The sequence below is a fragment of the Caretta caretta genome, chromosome 22, assembly GCF_965140235.1.
Source record: "Caretta caretta isolate rCarCar2 chromosome 22, rCarCar1.hap1, whole genome shotgun sequence".
Lineage (NCBI taxonomy): Eukaryota > Metazoa > Chordata > Testudines > Cheloniidae > Caretta > Caretta caretta.
Genome location: NC_134227.1, coordinates 19,939,347 through 19,955,537, shown reverse-complemented (window position 1 = coordinate 19,955,537; position 16,191 = coordinate 19,939,347). Strand labels below are relative to the sequence as shown.

Below are 16,191 nucleotides of genomic sequence, written 5' to 3'. Positions count from 1 at the left end.
GACCCACTTCTGTTGATGAGCGAGACAAGCTTGAGTCACACAGAGCTCTTCAGGTCCAGGGAAAGAATTCCTCCAGTGTCTATTCAGGTATAGTGTCTATAGACTGCATGCATCCGATGAAGTGATCTGTAGCTCACGAAAGCTTATGCTCAAATAAATTTGTTAGTCTAAGGTGCCACAAGTCCTCCTTTTCTTTTTGCGAATACAGACTAACATGGCTGCTACTCTGAAACCTATAGAAATATAGACACAAACTACTTTAAGAACATTATTAAGTTTACAAATCAAGCCCTCAGAAGTTAGGAAATGCCAGTATTAAGGTTGCCCATGCACCCTCAAGTTATCCCTCATGTGTGCATTATGTTACAAGTCCTTAGTTACATGATCTCCTACTGGTTTTTCCACAAGACCCCTGCCTCATTCCATGCACAGCATGGCCAGTACTCAGCAAATGAGCAGCTAGTCAATTTTTTTGTTTTAATGCATGTAAAGCCTCCAGGCTCCAGGGTGACGGATGTCACTCTACGCTGCCAAATAAACAGATCCCCAACTATGATGCTCCAGGGAATCCTGAAATAAAGAGCTGCTTTTTATTATTATTGCTGTAAAAACAATTTTTGCAAAGGGCACAGAGGCACTTACAGAAGTCACACTGAAAAGCAAGAGAACCTTTCAGCCCATTTATCAAAGTGCCCTCAATTCCCACCTGCAGGCAGGTGAGATGAGAATAAATTGATAGTTTAGAGACTAAACAAGTTTGGTTCCTCTCACTCCTCATGTACATGAAACAGGTGGTGACTCGGCTGGCTGATTAGCCAAACCCTTCCTTATCGCTGGCCATTTTATGAACAATCGTGCTTTACCGTAAAGCAGTGTGATTTTCTGAGAGACACGGAGGAGTATTTTCTCTTTGCAAAGTAATAACAATGCAAATCTCCCCCCCTTCTTGGGAGTCAAGAGCACATTCTCATGATTCCTTTCTGAAATTAAAATAAAGGTCAAGTTCAAGGTACCATGGCCATCACATCGTGGGAGGCAGTGTGCAATCAAGTGCTGATCTGTTCTCTTCCCCAACTTCCATAACAGGCCAGGAATGGAAATGAAAATAAATCACCACTTGGGTAACTTTTATATCTTTTGCTTTGAAGGGGTAGATTTTTATGGAGAGAGACACAAATTACACCCTATAGTATATTTGCAAATTAGAATCTTTTAACTCTTTAGGAAGTCATGGGGCTAGAACCAGCAGTTCTCAAGCTTCATTGCACTGCAACCCCCTTCTGGGGACACAAATTACTACACGACCCCGGGAAGAAGGGCTAAAACGCAAACCCAACTGCCCTGGGGGGAGGCTGAACCCAAAACCCAAGGACTGCAGCCCTGGGCAGGCAGGGGGAGTCACCTGAGCCTTGCCACCCAGGCCCGAAGCCAAAGCCTGAGCCCCACCACCCTGGGCAGCAGGGCTCAGACTTTGGCTTCGGGCCCAGCAATTCTAACGCCAGCCCCGGTGACCCCATTAAAAGAGGGACACAACCCCCAGTTTGAGAACCACTGGGCTAGACTAGGTCTCGCTAAATACATGCCCAAGCAAAGGAGAGTAATACCCTTGTACAATATACGTAAACCTTGGGTCCAGGCCTATAGTAGAAAGCAGGCACTGTCCTGTCTGCCCCTGGAAATGGCAGGGAACAAGTGGAACTTTGACTCTACCCACATTCACACTAGACAAAGTGTCTGAGCCCATGCAGGCAACATCTGCGTACCAGCAGCAAATTGTTACTCCCCGTTGAGCAAGCAGGCAGGGAATTGTACCTTTGAGTCACGCTCCCTAGGGCTCCGCTCTTAGTGTATCCTGCAGTGGCATCAGGATTGCTCAGGTTGTGCCAAAAATGACAAACTAGCCCTGAATGTCAGTGGCTACACTGAAAAGGAGGACTTGTGGCACCTTAGAGACTAATCAATTTATTTGAGCATGAGCTTTCGTGAGCTACAGCTCACTACATTCTATTCTCAAATGGCTGCGTGGCCTTCCCCGAGCCTGTTCCAAAACCCATTAAAGTCACCGGAAGGCCTGCAGTGAGAGGATGCCTGCAAACAGCAAGTCATTGTCAGAGAATTGTTTTACAGATTTAGGGAATTTTGTTGAGGGCTTTTTTTAAAAAAAGCTTTGCATGTCACACAAGTTTCTGCCTTCTCTTAAGGTAGTTTTGCATTATCAAAGGGCAATGAGAGAATAGAAACAGTGATATTACTGCATTTAGCACAGATTCTTCTCTTCTTCACACTGAGTCACTTAAGCTAACATTTAATTAATTTGTGACACTTTGACAGTTTTCAAGAAGACATTTGTAGAGCCATCAAGCTGCATTGATAGGACTGTCAGACAATCACCTTTTGAATTATCAGCTAATAAGGACCCATACGCAACAAATTTACAAGGTTTATCATACAAATTGTTCTCTGAATGAGCAAAGCACACAAAGCTCAGAGAAATACAAAATACCCCATTGTTCACAGGTGAGCTTGATATTTGCAAATGTTTTGCTATTTTGATCACTTACTTTATTTAATAAATCAAATTTGGCTTTGTCTTACCTTAAGGAAAGCAAAGAGGCCTTGTTGCAGCACTGCCTAGCCAGGCTGGCTTTAGTCTAGCCACTGTCTCAGAATCCCCTGAGTGAGGTGGGGTCTCTCAACCTTCCCAGTTTGGATTCAGTATCAGGCTCAAGCCTCCACAAAGGCTCATGAAAGCAGCTTCTCTACCTACCTTGGCTTTTCCCCTTACCTCTCTCAGTGCTGACCAGACCATCTTCAGCCTTCCCTTCAATCTCCTACTAGAGCAGCTCATCTCCCTCTTGTAGCCCTTTTGTCTCAGCCCTTTATAGAGAACACCTGACCACCCCACCCCCAGCAGAGCTGTCTGGCCCCAGGCTCCCTGGCCCTTAAAGGAGCAGGCCACCTTGTTATAGGTCTGTTCTATAGGGGATTTGCCAATACACCCAAGATTTTCAAAAGTGACTCGTGATTTGGGGGGTCCAGCTTGAGACCCCATAGGAAGTGGTGAGCATTGAAAATCAGGCACCATGAAGACGTCTCAAGTTGGGCACCCAAACATCGAGGCACCCAAAATAACTAATCACTTTTGAAAAACCCCTCACCTTTCATTTGTGAGATTATCCTGCGCCCGACCAATGTCTGGTGGGGTGACGGCTTAACGTTCAGCTGTAGATCTGCGCCTTTAAATCCAACAGACCTCGTGTCAAACACCCCAAAGTCCCATGAGCATCTGAAAGTGCTGGGAAATGAATGGATTCAGCCATGCAGTACCACTGAGAGACAGAGAGAGATCAACACTGTCACCCCCATTGTACAAACAGGGAAAGTGAGACACAGGATGTCAAGTCCCTTGCCCAGTGTTACACAATGAGTCAGTCTCAGAGCTGGGAGCAAACCCCCAGAGTTCTAACTCCCGGCCCCTTTGCTGCACTGACGAGACAATATTCCCTCTCCTGTACTTTGCAATATTTGAAGTAGCCCATTTGCCTTGATGACACCAGGTCAAGGCCAACCAGGATGGAGCTAGCTCCACATGACCTCAGTGACCAACTTCACTACAATGCACAAGGGCAGAACAGTATCATAATGTGTCTGGTTAGCACAAAATCAAGTGTTCAACAAGTGCCCTGCTCCCAGATGGCAGCCTGGGAGGGGGAGCCCTTTTCATCCCTCACTCGGTCGTTAAAGTCCTAGTCAGCAGGCAGGCTTCACAACACATTAAGCTGCAACTATGCAAACTACAGAGTCAAATGCCCTTGGGTTGTGCCCCAATGCCACATGTGCAGTGACTGCTCTTGAAAGATGAGAGCCTCGTTCCTTTCCACTCACAGAGGAAATAGGTTTAACTTAGACACTGATGGGGAAAGAAGGCCATCCCTCCTCGGGCTGACTCTAGCATTTACCTGCCTCTGCTGCAAGCCAGAAACACATTCTTATAACCAGGATATTCTGCTTGCTGCTTCTGTAGAGCATCTGGCATTATCACTTCTGATAAGCTCAGGGCAGCTATTATTGCTTACATTAAAATTCAATACAGCATTCCTTTGTTATTTTTCTCAGCGGTTTGCTGAAGGAGGAGCTCAGGCATGCCCCCTGCTGGCTGTGAGGGCAACTGAACTCTACCAGCATTGCAAACACTCTAGGTACAGTACAAAGAAAAGGAGGACTTGTAGCACCTTAGAGACTAACCAATTGATTTGAGCATAAGCTTTCGTGAGCTACAGCTCACTTCATCGGATGTATACACAGTATGCATTCGATGAAGTGAGCTGTAGCTCACGAAAGCTTATGCTCAAATAAATCGGTTAGTCTCTAAGGTGCCACAAGTCCTCCTTTTCTTTTTGTGGATACAGACTAACACGGCTGCTGCTCTGAAACTAGGTACAGTACAGCCACTTCAGGCAATAGTGACCAAGACAGCACTGGTGCAAAACCAATAACACTTCATCCTGGGTAAAAATCGGGAGAATTCTTCATTTTATCAGGATTTCCAGAGTGAAATGTTGCATTTGCTGATTGAGCAAATCCTCCCATTTTAGCCCAGATCAAATATGCAAACACCCAGGAAATCATCAGGAACATCTCACTGTCTCTTTCACACACACACACACACACACACACCCCCACCACAACAAACTGGTGTTGCACACAACTCTGCTTTCTGACCATCACTGCTTCCATGCCACCATTCAGAGGGAAACAATACAGCGGCCTTTAGCTGTTGTAGGTAGGAAAGAACAGGCTGAATGTTTTTGCCTTATTAAAAAAATTACCTGCCTTAGTAAAAGCTAGAAGTAGTGAGGGTGGCGAGAGCTGCAAGGTTTGCAGCACATCTGTTTGCAGATGTTTAATTATTGCACAACAGTTGGCAACTGGTTGCTGAGGAAACCACTTAGCTATTCGATTGCAACTGTCACAACATTTTGTTTCCTTCTAGGATTGTTTGCAGAGTTTTAACAACTCCTCAGTGCCTCTGCTGTCACTGCAGACACATAAGTAAGTCTTGCAACAGATAAAACTCAATCAGCTGTATCCATGGTGCTGTCAAAGGAGACTCCTAGTGCACTGAGGAGTAGAAACTTGGCTGGTGTAAATCAGCTGCAGAGAAACTATGCTGATTTACACCATCTGAGCACCTAGCCCCAAGATTACTAATGTTGCAAATCTGTCACTCTTCACGGTGACATTGTCCTCCAACCCTGTTTGTCTGGTATCTGCAAAAAGAAAAGGAGTACTTGTGGCACCTTAGAGACTAACCAATTTATTTGAGCATGAGCTTTCGTGTAGCTCACGAAAGCTCATGCTCAAATAAATTGGTTAGTCTCTAAGGTGCCACAAGTACTCCTTTTCTTTTTGCGAATACAGACTAACACGGCTGTTCCTCTGAAACCTGTCTGGTATCTGTCTAGTACAATTTGTCATCATTCTAGATTGTGAGATGTGAGTTCTTCGGGGCAGGGATTATCTTTAGTTGACTCGTTTGTCCAGTGTTCCACACACTGGGGCTCTGATCACTGACTGAGGGCTTAGGAACTACTGCAATGCGTATCATAGTAATAATAAATGGAAAGGAGCCCAGGGGAGGAGACGCAACTGGAATGAGTTGAGGAAGAGCAGCAGGCCAGAGGGAGAGCCCCAGGTTGGAAAGAAATGCCCTGGACGGTTTCATGTTTGCAATGATGAACCGGATAAGTTCAAGCATTTCTATTAAATGAAGGGAATAAGTGAACTAAACAGAAGAAAACAGAGAAGAAGTTACCTGTCATCCTAGGGAGAAGAAAGAGAAAGGGGAAGTCCACAGCAACAAACTAGATTCAAAGAAGGCCAGAGGCTGGCTAGTCACCTGAGGGCTGGCAAATCAGAGGGGCAGAAGCATTTCCAGCTTTCTAGGAAAGACGCCAGGGCAGAAATCAGTAAGGGGAAACCCACGTAAGAATGGCTTCTTTCCATTCCCCAGAGCTCTGGGGCTTGGGACGCTCAGTTAAGAGTGGCAGAGCATCACTGTGCTCATATAAAAATGGCTGCTTTGCACTGCAGCAATCATTCAAAGGGGATAAGGAAACAAATGGCAGCTGCATTAGCTTCTCACTTCTCTGTACTTGCAATCCCAGTGGGACGGGACCTTGGGGTGTAAATACATCCAGCTGGCGCCAGACTTCGCAGGTTCTCTCTGTGCCAGGCCTGGCCCTGCGACGGGAGATCTTCAATCAGCACAGCTACATTTTTCAACCTCCAGAGAATAGCCCTACACGCAAAAATCAATCTCTCCTGAGTGCCAAGGGACAGCATACAAACCTACTGCAGCTACTCCCCAAACACAAGCTTCTGCTCTCAGAGGGTATGTCTACAGTGCAATCAGACACCCACAGCTGGTCCGTGCCAGCTGACTCAGGCTTACGGGGCTTGGGCTGTGGGGCTGTTTAATTGCAGTATAGATGTCTGGGCTCAGGACGCTGTGAGGCGGAAGGTTTCCAGAGCCTGGGCTGCAGCTGGAGCCAGAATGTCTACATCAGAAATCGACAGTCCCACAGCCCAAGCCCTGTGAGCCCAGGTCAGTGGGCATGAGCCAGCTGTGGGTGTCTGATTGCACTGTAGACACACCCAAAGTGTTACCCCAGATGGGACTCCCCAAGGCAGCCTCTTGGTATCAGACCCTGTGTGACAGGTTGTGTCTTTTAGCAAGATTTTTAAACCTCACATATATGTATGTGTCACCCACCCACCTCCTGGGTGGGGCGTTCTGTCCCATCTAGTGGCACCGAGACCACTTGGAGAGACAGTTAAATGAGTCTGCTCTACAGCCTTAGCTAAGCGCCAGTTGGCTTTTAGCTCGTGCGGTAGAGGCTCACACACGAAGCTCCAGAAGTTCCATGGTTCAATACCACCTGCTGATGACGGGGGTCTGTCGGCATTATGTATGCTTGAATGCCAGCGATTGGGCCTGCCAGAAGCTGGGACTGGACAACAGGGAGTGGATCACTCACTAACCACCCTGTTCTGTTAATTCCCTCTGAAGCATCTGGCACCTGCCACTGTCCAAAGACAGGATACTGGGCGAGATGGACCATTGGTCTGACCCTGTATGACTGGTCTTATGTTCTTACGATACAGGGGTGAGATATACAGGCTTGGAGGATGAACCCAGCTCTCTATCCATAGAACAGATCAAGGCAGGACTGTAGCATGGGGGTTGATTTGGAGTAGCGTTTTGCAGAAAACACAGAACGTTTTATTTATGTGCAGCATTGGGCTCCTGGGATGTGCAAACTCCAAACTATCTTCTCTTCCTCAAGAGCCTGTGCCCAGCAAAGTCCAGGAGGAGCATGAAGAATCTCTGCTCCCAAGTGTCAGAGGAAAGTTTGGAAAACCTAGGCATTCATTCTGCAATTAACAGGACCCTGTAAGACCCAGGGGTAGAACTGAACTTTCTGCATGAAGGACACAGGGTTTTTTGTTTTTTTTTTCCATGTGGACTTGATCCCTCATGGATGGAGTTGGAGACCCAGGAACAGTGGTCCTGTTGATGCAATGGCCCCTGCTTCAAGGGAAGCCCCAAACATGGCCCATTTCTCTACTGCGGTTAGGTGAAGAAGTTGGATATGATGCTCCTGTCCTGGCCCCATTACTTTTCCCTGCCCACTGCAGCCTGACTCAGGCAGGATCTCAGAGTCATGTACAGTTCAGCCCTGACCCTGATAATCTAAACTGTCCTTGTCAACTGTCATTATTAGCACAAGCCATTTCAGGGTTATTTTAAAATTATTATTATTGTTTATTTACTTATTTTCCTACTGAAAAATCTAAACCAAAGCCCCAAGCAGCCGATGAAGCACAAAAGCAAAGCAGGTCATGGCACATCTGCTCTGAACTGTGTGTGGAGAGTTCATAGATATGGAATATTAGAGGTGATGCAGGCCTGAATCAGCGGTAATACAGTGACTAGTCTCTGAAGTAGACTTCCATGCTGAAACGCAGATTCAGAATCAGCTTCTTTGCTTTAATTAACCCTTTTTACACCAGGCATTTAGGATTACAGCTAGTTGAACAATTAGCCATCCATTTCAGTGTTTGCTATAACATACATTACCATAAAATCAAAGACCCACAAGCATTTGCATACCTTTAAAGCATGTGAGTAATTCCAGTTAATTCAGGGATACTATTATTACTCTGCAGTATTCATTACCAATGTGCCCCTTTTGTTGACTGATGCATATACCAATCCTGAATTTCTTTAAATGCATTTGTCATTCCCAAGTAGTTGCTGAAGAGTATAGACAAATAATTTTCTGACGATGGGTTATTCCAGAATATGGACATATATAGTTATAGTCCAGAATAGCTTCACATCCTGCCTTATTCCAGAATATCTTCCGTGCATAGACAAGCCCGCAGGAACATTTCCATGAACACCTAGCATTTGTCTGAATACTCAGAGTGAATAATGTGACTGCACAAACCAGGCCACTGAACTTAGCACTTCTACTCATGAAAATCCGAATAATGAGTTTTCTTTAATGATCTGATGTGCTCTTTTTACCATTTCTGTGAATCAAAGAGCTGTCCCAAATTGCATTGGCACTTGAGATGGAAGATTCGGGTTTTCCATTCCTAGGAAGAATTTTTATAATCATAATGTCTCGGTCCTTAGTACAAAATTGTTACTTGGGATGGGTGAGAGGCAAAGGTCTGGTTAAGACAAGTGTTATTTATTATTAATTATTATTATTTTATTACATTAGTACTGAGAGACCCCAGCCAACATCAGGACCCCATTGTGACAAAGGCTGAACAAAGAGGAACTATGAGACAGACCCTACCTTCAAGACCTTACACTCTAAATAAACAAGACATTCAGAGGAAACAGAAGCAGAGAGAGGTGAAGTGATTTGCCCAAGCTCCCATTTGTCCAAGCTGTGCACACACACAGTAAGAGAAACACTCCCCACTCAAAGAGTTTACAGTGCAAATAGAGCAGACAGAACAAGGGAGAGAGAAAGGAAATACCATTATCACAGTTTTTACAGATGGGAAACTCGAGCACAGAGAAATTAAGTGACTTATACCTCATAAATCCACAGGACAACAGTCTGGAACCAGAAATTGAACCTGGACCTCCTGACACCTATGCCAGTCATTTAACCACAAGATTAGCCTCCCTCTTGAGGTCTGAGTCTTATTCACAGTTATCCAAACATCTTTAGGGTGGAAATTAGTCTGTGAAAGGCTCTCTCATGAGATTCCCAAGATTTGCAGGCTTTGATCAGATTTGATATGGGTTATGCTTAAAGTATCTGTGACCTCCATCATGGTGCTAACATTAGGAAGTTCAGAGTTTCATGAAAATTAAGAAGTCACATGCTAAACTTTCTAGACTTCAAGAAAGGTTTATGATGAGATTACCTGCAATTCTGGGCAGCAGCAGTACAGGCCAGTTCTTCTTTTAACCAGACTAGTTTGCTTGCTGCTCTTTGAAAGTCCCCTGACATTCTCCAACCTAGATCCGTCACCATATGCAGCATGAGTTCCTCATCCCTCCAGGAAACTTCTAGGTTGCTCTGATTCCAGCTTACATTTTCACACGTGTTTCTGAAAGGTAAAACTGGAGAACTCCTTTTGCAAGAGAGATGTATCTACAAAAGAGCTCTCACTGTTCTCTAGGCTCTCTGTTTGCTCGCACGACTAAGAGAAACAACAAAGCAGTCTCCCAGGTTTTGGTTTTGATATTTTCATTTAAATGATACATGTGTTTTTCGCACTTAACCGCTAGGCATTCAGGTCTCCAGTCACCAGGCAAAACAAGAACACATTCTTTTAGAACAAACTGCACTGGAAAGGGAGACTTCAAAGTTACTGTGGGGGGGGGGGGGGTTGGGTTTATGCATTAAGTTATATCTAATTTAGTTTCCTGAATTCTCAGTCTGAGGCCCTGAGTCATTTCTATCAGACACATTGACAGGCACTGCATAGATTAACATTATTTGTGTCAAAATACACTGATTGGGTAATTCAAAGGATTGAGATTTGGGTGTTATTCTCTTCTTTCTTTCTTTTTAGTCTTCCTGGAGCTTCATTGTCTTTCTAGGCAATGAGGAGCTACAAATTTGGTGCCAACCTTCAGGATTGGTTCCACCTGATTCTCCAGGTCTGTCCCTTGTCCTACAAGCCTGTCTTACACGCTGCATAAGAGCCCTGCATGTAATTCAGGCAGGGGAGGAAATATAACATGACACCATCTCTTTGCAACGTGTTTCTGCGACACAACATGGCCGTGTTGTCGTGGCACTGCCTCAGGATCTCAACAGCTGGATGGTATGTTTGCTATGAGTACAAACAATACCCAGGCATCTTTGAGAATGTCAGCTTTCTGAGTCCAATACAACACCCAGCGCAATGGGCCGTTGATCCTGCCTGGGGCCTCTGGACACAACCATAATGTACAAGATTATTACTACTACTAATAAACCTGTGAGAGGGGGAAGGAGACAAAAATGGGGCTTAGATACAGTTTGGCAGGAAAACAAATCCCACATATGAATCCCTTATGGAACGGGGGGCAAGGGGGGAGACCCCAAGAGTTCAAGGAAAGCATTATAATATGGGAGGCCACTTGGAAGAAGGGTTTGGCGCATACACAGAAACCATCGCTGAATAAAAGGGGAGGGGGTGAAAAGAAGAGACAAAAGAGAGGACCTGAGCTGGAAAAGGAAGAGGGGTGGTGGGAAGAGATGGAGGCGGGGGGTAGAAGATTTATTTAAATCATGCATTACAGTCCAGGAAAGTATCCTAAGTGTACCTCAACAACGGGACCATAACTCCGAGTTGTGGTTCCAGGGACCTGAGCTTCACTGTCCTGTCTCCAGGAGCCCCCAGTGGAGTTACAGAGGCATTGTATGAGATAAAAGGGAGGAGGGGGATTTTTCTGTACACATTAAGATAGCCTCAATAAGTTCAGCACCCAACGACGGGCAAGATGAGAGGTCTCAGCCTTCACATCCACCAGCATGAAGAGGGAGCAAATACTTTTCTGAGCTGCCTACTGTCAGCTTTGTCATTTCTTGTTTCATGCTGGTGTCACCCACTGGTACAGCTCTCAGCCAGAGAGCCTGTAGAGACTCCTGCTTTGAGCACAGGAAGTCCTCCATTCAATCTCTGGCACCAGCCAAGATGGCAGCCGTCATACCTGCTTTACATCATCTTACCTGTGCTCACTGATTGTGATGGGTGCAGATTTTACAAACCAGTCAATTGACATGTTTTCCAGTCTGGCCAAGGCTACTAATCCTAAATGCCCTCACCCTGTTGGTACTGGGGATACAGGTGATGTGTTGAAAAATATCCTTCTTCCCTAGTCAATAACTTTTGCGAAGGCCCTGACAGAAAGTGATCTCACATCTTTTAGAAATGGGACATTTGTGGGAGGTTTATGCAGGACATCCATGGATACTACATGCTGCCCAACCAGCGTACCTCCACAGACATTACAGGTAGAACAACAACAAATTTGTCATGTTTTGAGCTCCTCCACATTTGGAAGCACATCTCTAGTCCTACCTGCTTACCTTTTGAAATGCAAATTCAGTGTTTACACATGAACTATGTAAAGGAGCTGAAAGGAAAATAAAACATTGGAGACAGAAGAAGCCTGGCGAGGCATTTTTGGCTTTTGATTGGTTGGTTTAGGCTTTAATTAGACAAACTGATTCCCTCATATGCCACTTATGTCACGACAAGACGGCACTGGAAAAGATCCTCAACTGGTGTAAACCAGTGTAGCTCACTGGCTTCAATGAAACTCTGCCGAGTTACTCCAGCTCAGTATCTGGCCAATTTTCTGTAGCACTAGACTGGAGTTCCCGCTGCTACTCTTAAGAGAAAGAATCTTTGTACATTTGACTAGTTCTAACCCTGGCACAATTATTCCGTTTGTAAAGCAGAATTTACGGCCTTTGAGTTATTGACAAATCACTGGACACCGACACAGCCTCCCATTCCAGCAACCCTTGCTCTGCTAGATGAAAGCCACTTATAGGCAGCTCAGCTGGGCTTTCTGTGGGGTTAGGACAGTATTTCTTAGGTGTGATTTGGAAGCTGCGCCTGTCCATTCATCGGATGAATGACAAAGCATGTCTTTGCTGAATACCTAATTTCTCAACATCTGTCTCTGAAGGTACAGGGCGTGAATGAAACTAGACCAGAAGTCTGGCTGTCCTTTTCTGCTAGCAATGTTGCTCTAGATTGATAGAGAAGAGAAACAACACTGAAGACCTTGGCCATGAAAATCAATTTATGCTGGGAACCTTTCTCAAGTTTCTAGCTCCTGTTTCACATATCACGGAAGGCAAGAGTTTAGCAGGGTATGAAAGAGGGTTGGTGATTTCTATGCACAGCAAGAACATCCAGAGCTGTAAAAATAAAGATTGTTTTGGAGAGACTATGAACTCGCCTGTTATAGAGCATGAGCCAACCGCTAACTAAAAGGGGTCAGGAGGAAACTTTCTCTGGGGACTGGTTATCCCATTAGTTCAGGGCTTCTTATATCTTCCTCTGAAGCAGCTGATGCCGGCCACTGTAGGAGGCAAGAAATTGGGCTAGATGGGCCTTGGTCTGAATCAGTGTGGTTGCTCCTGCTGTGTATCAAAACAGAAATGTTTTGGAGCAATTCTTCCTCCACAATGCCTGCTCTCAAGGAGTTCATGTTAAAAACTGGGCTGGGGAGTCCATTTGGGTATAACAGGAAATGACCCTCCACTTTCCCCAAAGCTTGAACCCAGACTCAAACCTTGGAAAAGTTCTGCTAAGTTCATGTTTGTTTCTTTTGTTTCTTTTCATTAAATGCCACAGGAAAGTTTATTTTGGCAGAACATTCTGCCCCAAAGGAACCAACGTGTTCTGAGACTAGCAAACTTCCAATCCTGACTTCTAGGCCAAACAGGTCACGCTCCATTCCAATAGACTGTGGAAAAGCATAGAGAACTTGGGATCCTGATCTGAACTCCTTTGCCCGTTGAGATTCTCTGCTTGTCGCTCAGAAGGAAGTCTTTTAACTTTCTGTGCGTGTCTGCAGCCACAGAGGGCAATGAATGTGCTAAAAGATGCATGGGATGAAGTAATTAGAGCTTAACCCTTTACCTGCTTGTTCCCCAGTGGTACCTGGTGTCCTGCTATATCCATTTAAACTCTATGGAAATCAGCAGAATGTTAACTTAGGTACATTCCGCAGCAAATCAGGTGCATTTTACTTGGAATTCGGCAGCAAGTGTGTTCTGCTGATGTTATGGCAGCACTTAGAGGCCCCAACTGAGAAACAGGCTCCGTTGTTCTAGGTATTGTACATACACACAGCAAGAGGCAACCTCTGCCTCAACAAGCTTACAATCTACATGGAAAAGACAATGGGCTGGAGATAGGAACTATTAATCACCCCCATTTTACAGGAACTGAGGCACAGGGTGATTAAGTGACTTGATCAAGGTCATAGAGGTAGTCTGTGACAGAATTAGGAACAGGACTCAGACCTCTTGAGTTCCAGTCCAGCATCTTGACCACAAGTCCATCTTCTACCTGGCCATATAGGACCATTCAGCAGCACAGCACATGCTTTCTACCCGGACGCCTGGCAAATCAAGCAGAAGAGCAGGTACATTTTGCCTATACGTATCCGGTACTTTCAGCGGCACCACAGGGTTATTCCACTAGGAAGTTCTTGGAGTATTCAGTATTAACCAAGCAGCTAATGACTGTATTCAATATGTGTTAAGCTCATGCTATTCCCTCCTTTTTCACAGACACTCTGAGAATACAGTCATTCCTTACTACCCTGGGAGTTTTGTCCCAAGAATGTGGTAGCTGAAATTTCATGATTGTAATTATGAATTATGCGCACTGCCTTGCTTCGGCTGCACATGCTGCATGCAGTCTGATGCCCTGGTTCTTTCTACTTTCTACTACAAAGCACCGGATAACCAAGCAGGACAGAGGAATATCTGGCAGTGTATATTTCATACACCGGGCAATGCACATTCTAGGTCTCATAAATCATCTTCAAGACAAAGGCTGTAATGAGAGATTGTTGATACGATGTAGCATGAGTCACATAACAAGATTATGGCACAATGGACTGATTAGTTACATAGTGTCCCTATCCTTCACCCCCCCACACACAAAATTTTCCAAAAAGACATTCATATTTGTATGTTAATTTTCATACTTCTCTGTATTTTGTAGTTTGCCCACAAAGGCAGATATTGCAATACAACAAGAAAGGCTCTTCTCATGGTATTTCCAAATTGATTTTTATTCTCTAGCAGTTCAGATAAGTTTGGAAAAGCATCTGAACCAAACCTCTAAATCATCAATGACTTGTCTATCAATAATGACAACTAGTGGTGATGAAACTATTTGGTAGAATTAAAATTCATTAAGAATTCAGCCCCTTTTTTAGTTTATAAATTGTATGTGTAGGAATAAGAGTGTTTTTTAAAATGTACCATGATTGGTAAGTATTGACTAAATATTTTCTATGAATAATTCTGTCTACCACAACAACAGACAAAGTATATGAGCCTAAGGAGAAAGGCTGACTGATTTTTTCAAGGATATTGTTTACAAACTTTTCATTCCCACCGTCACAGTTTCAGGCTTAACCGCACCTTTGACACACACACACACACACACACACACACCTTTGACACCCTCCTAAGGTTTCCAGCTCTGAGCCTCTCTCAGGCAGAGACCCGCATCTCTCTCCCTTCAGATTGGGAGTTGAGGCTTACAGTACCACTGCATCTCACTGTGGTTTCCCCAGCAGGTCTGTCTAGGGTCCAGCACCTGTGGTTAACTTGTCTCCTGCGTCTAGAAAAGTGTACACCAGTTACCAACCAGCCCTCACAAAGCAAACATATAAAAACAATGAAAGTTCCCATATAAAAGCTTTGCCCACTTGGTTACAAGTCCATGTCACCTTTTTAGACCAGGAACAAGAACCCCAACCAGACAGCTCAGGTCTTTGATCTCCAGTCTCCAGGAACAGTCAATCACCAGTCAAAGGGCTGCTGTTCAGGGTGTAGTGTCAGAAGGCTAGGTTTTTGCATAACCCAAAGTGAGGAATTTGCATTAACCACACCTCAGGGATTCCCCTACTTGATATTTATGGTCACAAAAGTCCGTGCCTGTCTTTCACATCCCAATATCGATTTCTGAACTCCTTTACACTTCCCAGGACTCACATCTGTCACACCCACTGTTTGCTATTTGTTACTCATATGATGTAGTTGCTGACCTAGGTCACATGGTAGTGTTTCTGCTTTCTGATTGGATGACTGAAATATTCCATTCAGAGAATTGTTAATAACAATGAATGCTGTCTCCATCCAGTACACACGTTTGGCCTGATAATCAGCCGCGCTCAAATTCTTGCTGTTTTCAGGATACACAAAGTTCTTCACAGACACCCAACACTGGTCGGAATACTCATGAATAACTGCTCCTTCTTGTAACACTTAGCCGTGCATGCTGCTTTGCCATTATATGGTTGCCTGCAGTTACTCCACTGCTGTCATTCATTTTGTACTGTAAAAACTGTCCTAAAACGTTTGTTTTCTTCAGAAAAAAATTAAAAACACAACAACCGACTTTGCCAACTCTTAAAAGAAAACGGATGACTGGCAAATGTCAGGTTTCAGCGCATTTATTAGGGATACATTTTAACAACAATTTCCTGGCTCACCTCTGCTTTACTCCTGGCTTACACCAATGAGCCTCCACTGATTTAAATGCTTACACCAGAATAAAATCAGAGCAACACACTCATGGATCAGGCCCGGTATTTCAAGTTCACAAGCATGGGAAGGTTAATAGTAATGAAACTGGTGCAGAATTTTCCTTGCAATGTCCCAAACTGGCTGGGCACCTCTAACCCCTCCTGTAATATAAATAATAAACAACAATAAAACAGCTTAAAAAACCCTTATACTGGAAAGCTCTTGGCTCTTCCCTGGATAGTCTGAACAATCCCTAGCCTGGACAATATTGCTAAGATGAGAGCATCACTTTCCGCTGATGATTCAGCAGCACAATCATTGTAGTAAGCCCCTCGTTTTTAGTGGAAAATGGGACGTGAGGGGCTGTGTCTGG

The 16,191-nt window shown here is 44.6% G+C and overlaps 1 protein-coding gene across 4 annotated transcripts in view; it reads left to right on the top strand.

Annotated features, from left to right (window-relative positions):
* DRD2 (dopamine receptor D2) overlaps positions 1 to 16,191 on the top strand; it is a 67,521-nt gene that overhangs the window by 27,152 nt on the left and 24,178 nt on the right. The window contains exon 2 of one of the 4 annotated variants that reach the window (XM_075122197.1): positions 8,799 to 8,935. The exons of the other annotated variants lie outside the window; for them this stretch is intronic. The gene's annotated coding sequence lies outside the window, so the exon portion shown is untranslated. The remainder of the gene's footprint in view (positions 1 to 8,798; positions 8,936 to 16,191) is intronic. 4 annotated transcript variants of the gene reach the window in all.